General features: G+C 35.5%; 1 protein-coding gene across 9 annotated transcripts in view; it reads left to right on the forward strand.

Moving 5' to 3' along the window:
* Positions 1–12,219, forward strand: part of LOC150075804 (oxysterol-binding protein-related protein 6-like) — a 401,843-nt gene that overhangs the window by 39,331 nt on the left and 350,293 nt on the right. For 4 of the 9 annotated variants that reach the window (XM_090387957.1, XM_090387963.1, XM_090387965.1 and 1 more), the window contains exon 2: positions 6,257–6,383. The exons of the other annotated variants lie outside the window; for them this stretch is intronic. The gene's annotated coding sequence lies outside the window, so the exon portion shown is untranslated. The remainder of the gene's footprint in view (positions 1–6,256; positions 6,384–12,219) is intronic. 9 annotated transcript variants of the gene reach the window in all.

The following is a 12,219-nucleotide window of genomic DNA, read 5'->3' on the forward strand; positions in this document are numbered from 1 at the left end:
ATTGGCTTCTACAATTCTACATCCTCTCTCTTCCAAAGCAGTCTGAACACATGCCACAACCTGTCAACATCCTTTTACTGCCCAACTTCAAACTAACAGAACCAACTTTTCTTCTTCCTTATTTATTCATTCAACTTCCATTTTCTGGAACAACCTTCCTTCATATGTATATCCTGAAAATTATAAAATTGCAATCTACAGAAGTTCAAGTCTAATATCAACAGGTATCTTCTTTCATCTGCTCAACCTTCAATTCGTGTGTGGTACTAAGTACTATAGGTTCTAATACTTCTCATGTTTGGGTTTTTCATAAAAATAAAATAAATAAATCTGAAAAAGGTAACATGTTGCTTTGTGTATTGTTTATAGATATGAATTTTCAATTTCAAGTGGTAGAAAACACAATGTAATCAGACATTTGCAAACTTTTATATTCTCTTATTTTCAGTTCATTTACAACTGCTGATCTAGTTGTTTGAAGTTTTTTATACTTTTAGGCTGGATGTAGCCAAGTGATCAGGAGTGAGAGTGCAGTAGCACATGCTCTTTGAGTGGACCTTGGTTCAAGTCAGTGACTACTAAATATGAAATAAACTCCTCTGACCTGGTGGTTGTGCTGGAGTATAAACAAGAACTAATAAGCATAAAGATAATGTGCACTGTGTAGAAAAGAATGCAAAAATTGATGTAACATTTCACAGTGACAGTACTGTCAGATGTGCAGAATGTTTATTTGCATTGTTTATTATAAACATAATCTTCCTCTGAATTGTGCTATCGTGTAGGTATGTTGTTCAGAAATATGCTTTCAAACAGTGAAATAGCAAAAAAGTAAAATTCTGGAAGAACCAAAACAATAGGCATTGCTAGTGAAATTTCAATAAAATAGTTTCAATTAATACATGTCACTGGAGTAAAAAAGATTTTGAAGCACTTGCGTACATTGGCTAAATGTTTAACTAGTCTGTTGCTGGTGTAGAACACTGGCAATTTCTGGCAACCTCTGACAAGTCTGTTTAAAGAAGAGTTCAGAAGTAGTGAGAAAAGCCATATGAGCTCTTTTCAGAATTAGCATTAATATTAGTATTAGCAATATGTTGTAAGGAAGCCCCAGGCTTTTGCTTCTACCAAATTGAGTTACCAAATTAAAAAGTATAGCAAATGATCACTAGTGAGTTGCACTGATGCATGGCCAAATTAAGTTCATGATCTAAAAAAGTTTTTAAAGAAGACTAATGAACTCTGAAGAAAAAACAACTTCTAAATTACATACTTCTGTTGAAAGCAATCCTAAACAGGCCAAGCAAGCTTTATAACTCTAGGAATGTTATCCTTGTTTGTGCAGAAAGGCTGTTCGTGTTCCTCTTGTCTGGCTTGAATAAAGCAGTTCATTTGCTTCTTTTATGTCAGTATTTGAAAATCCCAAAATAGCTCTTCAATCCAGCATAACTCATAACTGTGCCGAGGTCATTACTCTTAGATATTCTGAAAAATGTGATATCTTATCAACATTTTTTAAATCTTCCACCTCTAGCCAAAATCAGAATGATGATTCTGACCGGGTCATAGGTACTTCAACTCTAAGGTTATGGAGAATCTAAAGGTGAGAAGATTGTTCATTTTGTTCAGTGAGGTAGTACTATATTACTGCATATGATCATGTGATGAACAAATGTCACCAGTTGGAAGTGCATCAATTTGAAATTTTTTGTGGACAGAAAGTGTCCATTACTTCTTAGTATCATTGAAGATAAAAAAAAAAAAATGATGAAGCTATAAAGTTTTTGCAACATCAGTTCTGCCAATTTTAGTGTGAGTACCTGCAAGAAGATAGAATTGATGGCTTTGATTTACTTAAAGATGTGACTACAATCAGGGGTATGAGGAGGGGTTTTTGCTTTCATAAAGGTGACTACAGTGGTCAAACAGTTTTTAAATTCTATACAGTGGGACTAGCTGAGGACATTACAACAGCAAATTCTAAATGGGAAGCATTCAAGGAATTAATCTTGTAAGCTACTAGGTTTTTCATACCAACTAAGAAATACAGTGCAAGGTTTAGGTCTAAATGTATGTCAGATGAACTAATGAGACTCATGGCAGAAAAGAAAAATGCATGGGATGCATATAAATTATCAGTTGACACAGAAGCCTAAGGTAGATATAAGCTAGTCTCTAATTGAGTCACAAAGGAGGTTAGGCAAGCAAAGGCAGATTATGAGAAATCCTTGGCAAAGGATGCAAAGAAAAACAGCCAAGACTTTTTTATTTATGTAAACTCTAGAAGGAAGCATATGAATCAGATTGGTCCGCTTCATATCAGTAGTTCAACTGCTAATGATTCTGCTCAGGTAGCTGACAAACTGACTGATTACTTTGCATCTACATTCACACATGAGGAATTCTGTAGGGAGTTGGAGGCCAGAAGTTTATAAAACTCTAACAGGGAGTTAATGATTTTGTAATAACTGAGAGCAAAGTGGAGGATGTTGAAGTTAAACATAAGAATGTTACCTGCAGTGGATGGAATCTATCCAGTTATATTAAAGGAAGTGAGCAAACCCTTAGACATAATTATCAGATCATTCTTGATTCAAGGGAGGTCCCCACTGACTGGATATGTGCAAATGTATACTCAGTTCATAAGGGGGATCAAAGAATGAGACGAGTAATTACTGACCTGTTTGTTTAACTTCTGTTCCAGGGAAAATATGAAGTCAGTGGTTAAAGAGGCATTTCAGGATCATCTAGACAAGACTGCAGTTATAGTTCAGACACAGCATAGGTTTGTTATGGGGAAGTCTTGTCTGACAAATTTGATTGGTTACTATGATGTGGTCACTAAGGAACTGGTGGAAAAAATAATTCTGATATATACTTGGATTTCAGTAAAGCTTTTGATACTGTTGCACATGGAAGGCTGCTGTACAAATTGGAGCAGTATATCATTAAGGGCAGTTTGCTGCTATGGATAAATGGGAGAAGACAGAGAGTAGTAATCAATGGACACTGCTCTTCGTGGACTAATGTTATTAGTGGAGTCCCCCAGGGTTTAGTATTGGCCCTATTGTTGTTTTTTATATTTATCAATGATATTGATGAAGGTATATCAGGCTTAATGTCCAAATTTGCAGATGATACGAGGGTTGGTAGCATTGTTAATGACAGTATGCTACTGCAACAGGATCTAGAAAAGCTGGACAGATGGGCTGAGAGGTGGCAACTGAAGTTTAACATTGACAAATGCAAAGTACTGCATATGGTTAGCAGTAACCTCAGAGTAACATACTAACTGTGTGGTACTACACTCCGGGTAGTGGAGATTGAAAAAGACCTGGGATATTTGTTCAGTCAGATATTTACTTTTCTGAGTAGTGCAGATGGGCTGCCAGAGCAGCTCATGGGGGTCTTGTCAATGATATACAGAAATTTTGTTAGCGGGGATAGATTATCGCATTGTTTAAGGCAATGGTTAGGCCACATCCTGAGTACTGCATACAGGTCAAGTGCCTCATTGTAGGAAGGATGTAGAGCTGCTGAAACGAGTACAGAGAAGGGCAACTAGATTGGTTAGGGGAACAAAGAGTTGCTCTATCCAAGAACTGTTTAAGTTCTGCAAATTGCAGCATCTGGAGACTAGGCACCTGCGAGGTGATTTGATTGAGGTGTATACAGCTTTGAATGGTTTGAGCAAGCTCAGTGCTGATGGGATTCTTCCTCTTGCTCAGATTATGAACCTGAGGGGGACATAAATTCAAATTGAGGAAAGACAGTTGTAGAATAGATGTACAGAAATTCGCCTTTAGCCAGTGGGTGGTTGATTGCTGGAACACACTTCCATCGGTCATTGTGGAAGTTGATCGCTTAAATAAATTCAGTGAAGTACTGGACAAATTTTTAGAGCAAATGGATGGGTAAAAGTGGGAAGTTTTTTTTTTTTTTTTTCTTTCTGGTTGATGCTGTATAAGCTTGCTTTCTTGCATCATATGCCTCTACTAATGCTAATTGACAGTCCTTGTTTGGGGAACTTATAAATGCACAAGGAAGCTTGAAATATAACAATTCTGAATGTGAGAATGATATTCAACCAGCTAAAAAAAAAAAATTACTGAGTGCCGATCTCTTTGGAAATGCTTATTGACAGCAGGCCATTGCTATAAATGAAAAACAATAACATTTCTGATGAATCTGCAACATTATTTCTCTTGAAGTAATCCTAACAGAAATCCACAGACTGAGAAAGCTAATGTTTGAAAGCATATTGTATTGATAAACAATGATGGGGCATGGGGAGAGGTATTGTAACATAAAATGCAGATCTTGTCAATGATATTTAATTTCATGTCCAAAGTGTGGAATTAAAAATATCCTTCCAATTTTTCCAAAAATCTTCTGTTACCTCCAGCATTTTCTGAAATAGTTCCTGTTTTTCTTTTGTTTTTGTCCAAAAATCTCCTGCTTACACTTATCTGAAGTACAACTTTTTGAATTAAAAAGTTGACAGCTATGTTATTTACAAGTATTATATAATATCAATATGTTTAGATAGTAGATTGAAAATATGCAAAGACAGTTAAAGACATGAGTGTATTTCTGCAAAGTTTCACCCCCCCCCCAACCTTTGCTTGTTTATGCATCAGTAGTATTTATAATGTAGTCAGTAATTGGTAATAAAAACTGGAATAAAGAAAGCAATTTTTTTTTTTACTTAATTTTTGTTGCATTTGAAGTCCTATCTGTAAAACTGTTCTTTGTATCTAAAATACAATAAACTTTATATCAAAAGAATTCTTGTTTCAGGGTGGAATGGGAGGAGACAACTTTATTTTATTTTCATGTCATGTCTGCCAAAGATACCGCCTTCAGGAAGTTACTTTGAACATTTATAAATATTCTTGGCTTTATCCCAAATAGAACTCTAGTAGGTTAAGAAGAGTAGCAGTAAAGCAAGTGCAATGATAATGGGATCTTGTATTCCCCTCATCATAGAACCTAAAATAAAAAAATAAATAATGGTTGAGTCTTAGGCAACCAACATGCTTCTTTCAGCCAATGAGAAGGCAGTTTTATTTTTTTAAGGTTGTACTGTATTAATTCACTTTTATCATATCTGCAGCAAATAGCTGATATATATTAATTAAAGAAACCAAGAGAAAAATATAAGAATATTTGCAATAATATCTGGAATTTAACCAACTATATAATTGATTAAATTCCTTAATAATTGTAGGTTAGATTACATATGAATAGACATTAATATCAAACAAAACTTATATGATATTTAACATTATTATTAATTAATAAAGGAGATTTCCTCCTGCTCTACCTGCACTGATTGCCCAGTAGCTCCCCCCCAAACACTCAACTTATTAAACTCTCTTTCCTCCCTCCCTCGAGAATTAAGATGAGGTTTTTTCCCAGGATGCACATTTATATAAATTCCTTCCATATTTGAACATTTTGACCTTCAACTGACTATTGAATTTCTCTTGATTATAGTATAAATAGCCTCGTTGATAAATATTTTTCCAAAACATACACTTCTCAATATTTGTAATGCATATCATACAAAAAATGGTTGAAGATTACACTGAAATTTATGGGAATTTATTTTTTACCAGAATCACAATTTCACATTTTATCTGCCTCTTGAATTCTTCTCAGCTTTTTTGAACAAATTCAAAGTATGAAATAAATAAATATATATATATATAGTAATCATAATTGAGTAAACTAAAGTTACTTTTTTCGTCAGTTGTTGTTTATAGTCCACTGTAGAGTGATAGACTTCCCTTGTACGTTGAGGATATTGGTCATGAGCCCCTATGACTAGTTTGCTTGGGACTGTATGTCTACTTTGTCTGTACAAGTGTGTGTGTGTGTGTGTGTGTGGACACAATTTACATACTGTTTTAAAACCCCTGAAATAGCTGGAGGGGGTTCTCTTTGCTGGAGATCAGCTAATTCACCCATGATTAAAGAGTGAAAAGGCCTGGAAAAATTCCTCCAGTCAATGGTGGGATTCAAGCTCAATTCCCAAACAAATGGCAAAACTCTCATGGAGGTCAGATTGAAGCTACTACTACATAATTAAAATATATTAAATTACCAAATTACACTTGTGCTTTCATTATTTTCTTTTATGAAATAAAATAACTAACTTATCGAATTCAGGTTTTCATTTTCATTTATTACTTCCCTCATTTCACTCAAAAGGGATGATTATTATTATTTATTTTATTTTTTTCACATTCAGCCTTGTGTGTGTTCTTGTAACGTGTCTAAGGAAGTAAGGAGTAAGTAACATGTACCAAGAGCATGATCATGCTGGTGTTATTTAAGGATGTCCCGTGAATGTAAAAATTCCATTGTTGACAAAAGAGGTGATCACCTTTTGAAAGCTCAGTTGTTTTTATCATTTTTATCACTTTTAACTCTGTAATATTTATATATTTTTATTTTTATTTTATTTCAACATGGTTAATTTCATACTTTTATAATTTTATCAGTGTATTTTATATTATATTAAATGTACAGTTTTATACTGTATCTAATTTTTATTTATTTTTTTATTTTCAAGACTTTGCATTATATATGGGTTGGTGTATTTGTTGCAGTTATTATGAGTGATTGTTTTCCCAACCTCCAAGGCCTGTTTGAAGAACTGAGTACAAAATTAAATTGGGCAGGGAGGTCATATATGCCACACACATCAGACCCCAAATATTTTAAATATAATTATGTAATTAATAATACAGCTGAACTAATTGTGAAAAGAGGAGCTGGTGATCGAATAAGAGTTCATTATCTCCCCTGATGTGAATGGAAAACAGTTCTGTTAACTGAGATGATGAGGAATATATTAAAGTGAAATGTACCAACTGTGGTACTACACTGGGGAATGAAAAAAACCTGGGGATAATTGTGCAGTGAGATATGAAGTTTTCTGAGTAGTGCAGACAGGTGCCAGAGCAGGTCATGAGATCTTGTCAATGATATAGAGGAATTTTGCTAGCAGGGATAAGAAGGTGATTAACCCCTTGCATAAGGCAATGGTCAGGCCACACCTTGAGTACTGCATACAGGTCTGGAAGCCTCATTTTAGGAAGAAGATAGAGTTGCTAGAATAAGTACAGAGAAGGGCAATAAGACTGGTGAGGGGAACAAAGGAGTGCTCTTGCTAATAAGGTTTAAGTTCTGCAAATTGCAGGCATGGAGATTAGGCACCTGGCCCAGGTGATCTGACCGAGGTGTATAAGGCCTTGAATGGTTTGAGCAGGCTCGATGCTGATGCGATTCTTCCTCTTGCTCAGATTATAAACTCGAGGGACATAAACTCAAAATGAGGAAAGATGGTTGTAGAATAGATGTGCAGAAATTTGCCTTTAGCCAGTGGGTAGTTGATTGCTGGAACAAACTTCCATCTGCCGTTGTGGAAGCTGATAGCTTAAATAAATTCATGGAAGAAGTGGACAAACTTTTGGAGTGAACGAATGGGTGAAATGAAAAGGGTTTTTTTTGGCTGATGCTTTCTTGCATAATATGCCTCTGCTAATGCTAAAGTAAACTGTGCAAAATGAAACTTTTTAAAATAAATACTTTACTTTCTTGAATACCCCATGCCTTGAATAAGCTGTGCACCCCATTTTTTAAGATATGAAAAAAGGAAAAAAAACCTTTCTTGAATTTCTTTTCTACCAGTATTATTGACTTCAATATTTTTTTTTTTTTTTTTTTTCCTCTTGAATTCTTTTCACCTTTTAACTACTGTTAAAAAATTGTAAACCTATATTTCTTATATATAGTAGAACATGTACACAGTACTTTACAGATTACATTCACTAGTGCCAAACTTAGAATCTTGAGCTGCATGTAGTGGACTGGGTAATTTCTGTCATGGATAAGGTATGATAGCAAATGAATGTGCTCATTATCAACATTGTTATCTATCTCTTTCTGTTCCGCACAACACTGATATTTTAATGAATAGCATGCATTGCTAGGAAACAAGAATGTTCATATCTAATTGAGAGAATCTAACTTTTTATGCCATACAATTTAAGTCACATTTTAATAAATATTGGTGATATATAAACATATCTTTTAGGGATAGATAAAAACATTGAAATTAATTTTAAAACTGTTAATAGAAATGCTAAATTTAATAAAAATGCAACATTTTTATTCACTTGATTTCCTCTAAGGCTAGTGGCTGTAGCCTCAGAGGAATCTCAAGCTTTGAATGAAATTCATAAATAAGCTACACATCACAACTCTTTTAGAAAAACAGAGTGCATATCCAAGAAAATATGGTACTGTAACAAGTGAAATATTTTCATTATGAGGCCGGGAATAGAGGAAGATGAATAATATCTTCATTTTCCCATAAATATTTTTCCACATTCAGTGTTGAAAAGTGCATCCATAGGTGCTTAATTTCAGTAATAAAGCTTTTAAAATTTTGTCTGTAATGAAATAATACAGTATTTCTAACATTTTATCAGTATTGTTATATATTTATTTAATTTTTTTGACTTAGTTTACTAAACCCATTGCCACCAATGGATATAAAACCTGTTAATTATGTAGCCATAACTCTTTGGCACTTGTACAGAACATTAAAGGCATACATGTCGTTTTAAACTTATTTAACAAAGAATTTCTTTCTAGTTTCTAATAAATGAAATAACTAAAACATTTCTTAAATAGTTATTATTGAAATTAGAATGGATTTAGAGCACAATAGAACTTAAAAAATGCAGGGGTTAAAATTATCCTCATCCGAATTCCAGTAGTTAAATACATAGTGCATATTAACTTAAGACTGCCCAAGTCATCTTCAGAATTGGTATATGTAGCAAAAATGGTTCATTATTTCATGAAATAAGATTTTTAAATATTTACCTCTGCTATACACATTAGCTCACTCTTAAGGTACTATTTTTTTTCTTCTTCTTCTTGTGAAGATGGTCCCAACCAAATTCCTATGGCAATCCTGCCATATATTGTATGAAGATATTGATATAAGATATTGTATGAAGATATTATATTGTAAAGCTAATCAATGTAGCATTGGGATATTGATATTTATTATTTAAAGCGGTCCCAGCCAACCAGTGGCAACCCCGCTGTCAGTTACACAATTTAGCAGTACTCTTATATACTCCCTCTCCTTTTTGCCCACATACAGGGTGTTGTGTGATTATCCAGCTTAGTCTAGGTAGCTGCAAAATATTCAACCACTGGTTTATGTCACTTACACACAGAGCCAGGTCAGGGTCTACTATACTTCTGTGTTCTGTGTCTATCTTCTTAATCTTAACCCCTTCCCCTATAATCTTTGTAAAAGCTGGAAGAATTTAATGCAGGAAGGAAATCCTACACCCAAGGTTTGCCCCTAGATGTCAGCACTTTGGAATGGGAAGTTCAGAGATAGGTTTTTCAGGTCTGAAAATAGAAGTTCAAGAATATATTCGTCAAGTCCGAAAAAGGATACACAAATTAGTCCAAGTTCCAGGCTTTATGATGTAACTGTTCTGCTCAAAACCAGCACCTAAATTTTGCCCCTGGTGAACAAGTTTTAGTCAATCCAGTGATACCAGAATCAAAATGAACCTGCTTTGCATAAGGAACTGAGTAAGTATGCTACTTGCCTATATAGATCTTTAGCATGAACAGCATCCATCAAGATAAAACCCCAGCATGAACTCTACATCTGTGTTGGCTAGTTTAATTTCTTCATAATGGAACTGAACCTCTCAAGATCAGTGCCAAACCTCAGGACCTGTTATGCTTGGTTATAGTCTTTCATCAGAAAGTTCAAATAAAGCACTACAAAATTCACAGATGCTCAATCTTCATAGGGAACTGTACAAATATAATGCCTCTCCTGCTGATCATTCAGCATGAAAAGCATCCAGTAAGATGAAAGTACAGCAGTTGTATCTGCATCATGGTAGTAATCACACTTGACTGTGATAGTTTAACTAGCATAGAAAATTATGGCCCAGTGTCAAAGCACCAAACCAATGGCACAAGGACCACAGTTTTACCTGGACCCTTATAGCATAAAGAACTGTAGGGTTTAGTAGTTATCTTGTTTAAAGTGGTCAAAGGAAAGAAGCCTCTAAGACAGTATAAGGAGTAGCATAATTTTCCTGGATTCAGGGTCTGCAGCACAACAAGCTTCATTAAAATAAACCATTCAGCTCCACGAGCCTGCATAGATATTTAGTCTCACAAGCCCACACAGCACAAAAAACTCAAACCCACCAGACCCACACAGCATGCTTGGTGGAAATTTGGTAATTTCATAGTAATGCATAGTCAAGAAGGAAGTTGAGGCTGGATATTGATACTGTTATGAATTTCCATCTGTTAACAATGTACTTGTTTTTTTGTTTTTTTTATATAAAATATATTTATTGTGTAGTGGCCCACCAAACCATGGCAACTCTGCTGTGTGTTTATCTGAAGATTCTGTACAGGTAAAGGCTAATCAGTGTAGTGGTGTATATGTATCATAGTGTAATGTTATTTGTGTTGTATGCCTTGCTGCTGACATGACTAGCTAGGTGGGTAAAGTACATGCCTGGCAACCCAAAGGTCGCAGGTTCAAATCCCGCCTCCGGCTTGGATCAGAGTAGTTCAAAAACTTTGGGAGGTGCATTATGGCCACAGAAGCCGATACGCCAACAACTAACAAAAAAAGTATATCTTGCCACTTAGCCCAAACAAGGTGCTCTTGCAGGTAGTTGAGGCTGACAGTTTCAATAAATTCAAAGGTCAACTGTGTAGTTACCTGCGTGAGGAAGGAAGCATATAATTTGTATTATCTTGTTTTTTTACTTGTTTCTTGTTGTCGACTTGGGTTTTTTTTTTTTTTTTCAGTACAGCAAAAAAAGCCTGTGGTTGCCTTGCACTATATAACGAATACAATTACTATCTGTTTTAGCCTACAAACAGATTCTAGACGTTATTTCATCTGGAGACAACGAGGAATGCGATACCATCCCTCCAACATCAGAGAAAGGGTGGAGGTATTCGTGTGTGGTGCAGAATAATGATCAACGGCCGCACCCCTCTTTATGTTTTTGATAAAAAAAGTAAAGTAAAGTGCAGCCATTATCAACCCACTACAGGATGGAAGCCTCCTCAACAATTCATGCTGAGGGTAATGGACCATAATCTGCCACGCTGGTCCAGTGCGGGTTGGCAGATCGACCGTATTCAGCAGTCAGGGGCTTGAATCCCGGTCTACTCAAAGAGCGTGTGCTACTGCACTCCCGCTCCTGCCCACTCGGCTACCAAGTTTTTTGTTTTTGATAGGGGTACCATAACTGTGCAGAGTTACCGAGAACAGATCCTCGAACCCTATGTGCGACTTTTTAGGGGCGCGATTGGCCCAGATTTTTTCATGCACAACAACGCCACTGCATATAAGCTCAACTGGTGGAGGAATATCTTGAAACTGAAGATCGAACATGTGTGGAACGCCCTTGGGGGTCGGTCACTTGGTGAGCTAAGATGTGCGCCTGTGGAAGAATGGGACTTGTTGCCACAAAATCTTATAGACACCCTTATATCGAGCATGGTTCACCGCTGTGAGGCCTATTTTGCCTTTGGAGGGGATCATACGCCGTACTGATATGTGACCATATATTCGAGCATATTGTATTGACTTCTGTAATGTGACCTCATTGGTAATCCTTATACAACCTCCATAAATGCGCTTATACCTGTCCGAAGTTTCTCGCCCTCTCCTCATTTTCTCGTTAATCTATGGTACCGTACCAAACCGCCATACCAAATTTTGTCCGCAGTCATTGCAAGCTGCGCAGGTTACACCACATTTTTAACTTCTGTTAAATTTGTCGAGCAGTATAGAAGCATTTTGTAAATGGAGTAGGATAATCGCATATTTGGTATTTTGCCCTCAGCATAAAAATACCAACCAGTCGTCCAAATAATGACGAGTTTGTTAGAAAACGTTGATTATTGGTTTCTCTGTTTTAAAATGCAACGCGAAACAATGAAAAAAAAATAATAATAATAAAATGAAGAAAAAAACCATCAATGGACATAAAAACTATTCATTAAAAAATGAAAGGATTGTCTATTTTGACTGCAGATATGTGTGTAAAATGATAATATCAAGTAAAAAAAAAAAAAAAAAAGATTGTGTTACATTTTGTTGTACCGTACTAGTGCAGGTTTAGA

The sequence above is a fragment of the Mastigoproctus giganteus genome, chromosome 13 (assembly GCF_048544385.1).
Source record: "Mastigoproctus giganteus isolate SK-2022 chromosome 13, ASM4854438v1, whole genome shotgun sequence".
Taxonomy (NCBI): domain Eukaryota; kingdom Metazoa; phylum Arthropoda; class Arachnida; order Uropygi; family Thelyphonidae; genus Mastigoproctus; species Mastigoproctus giganteus.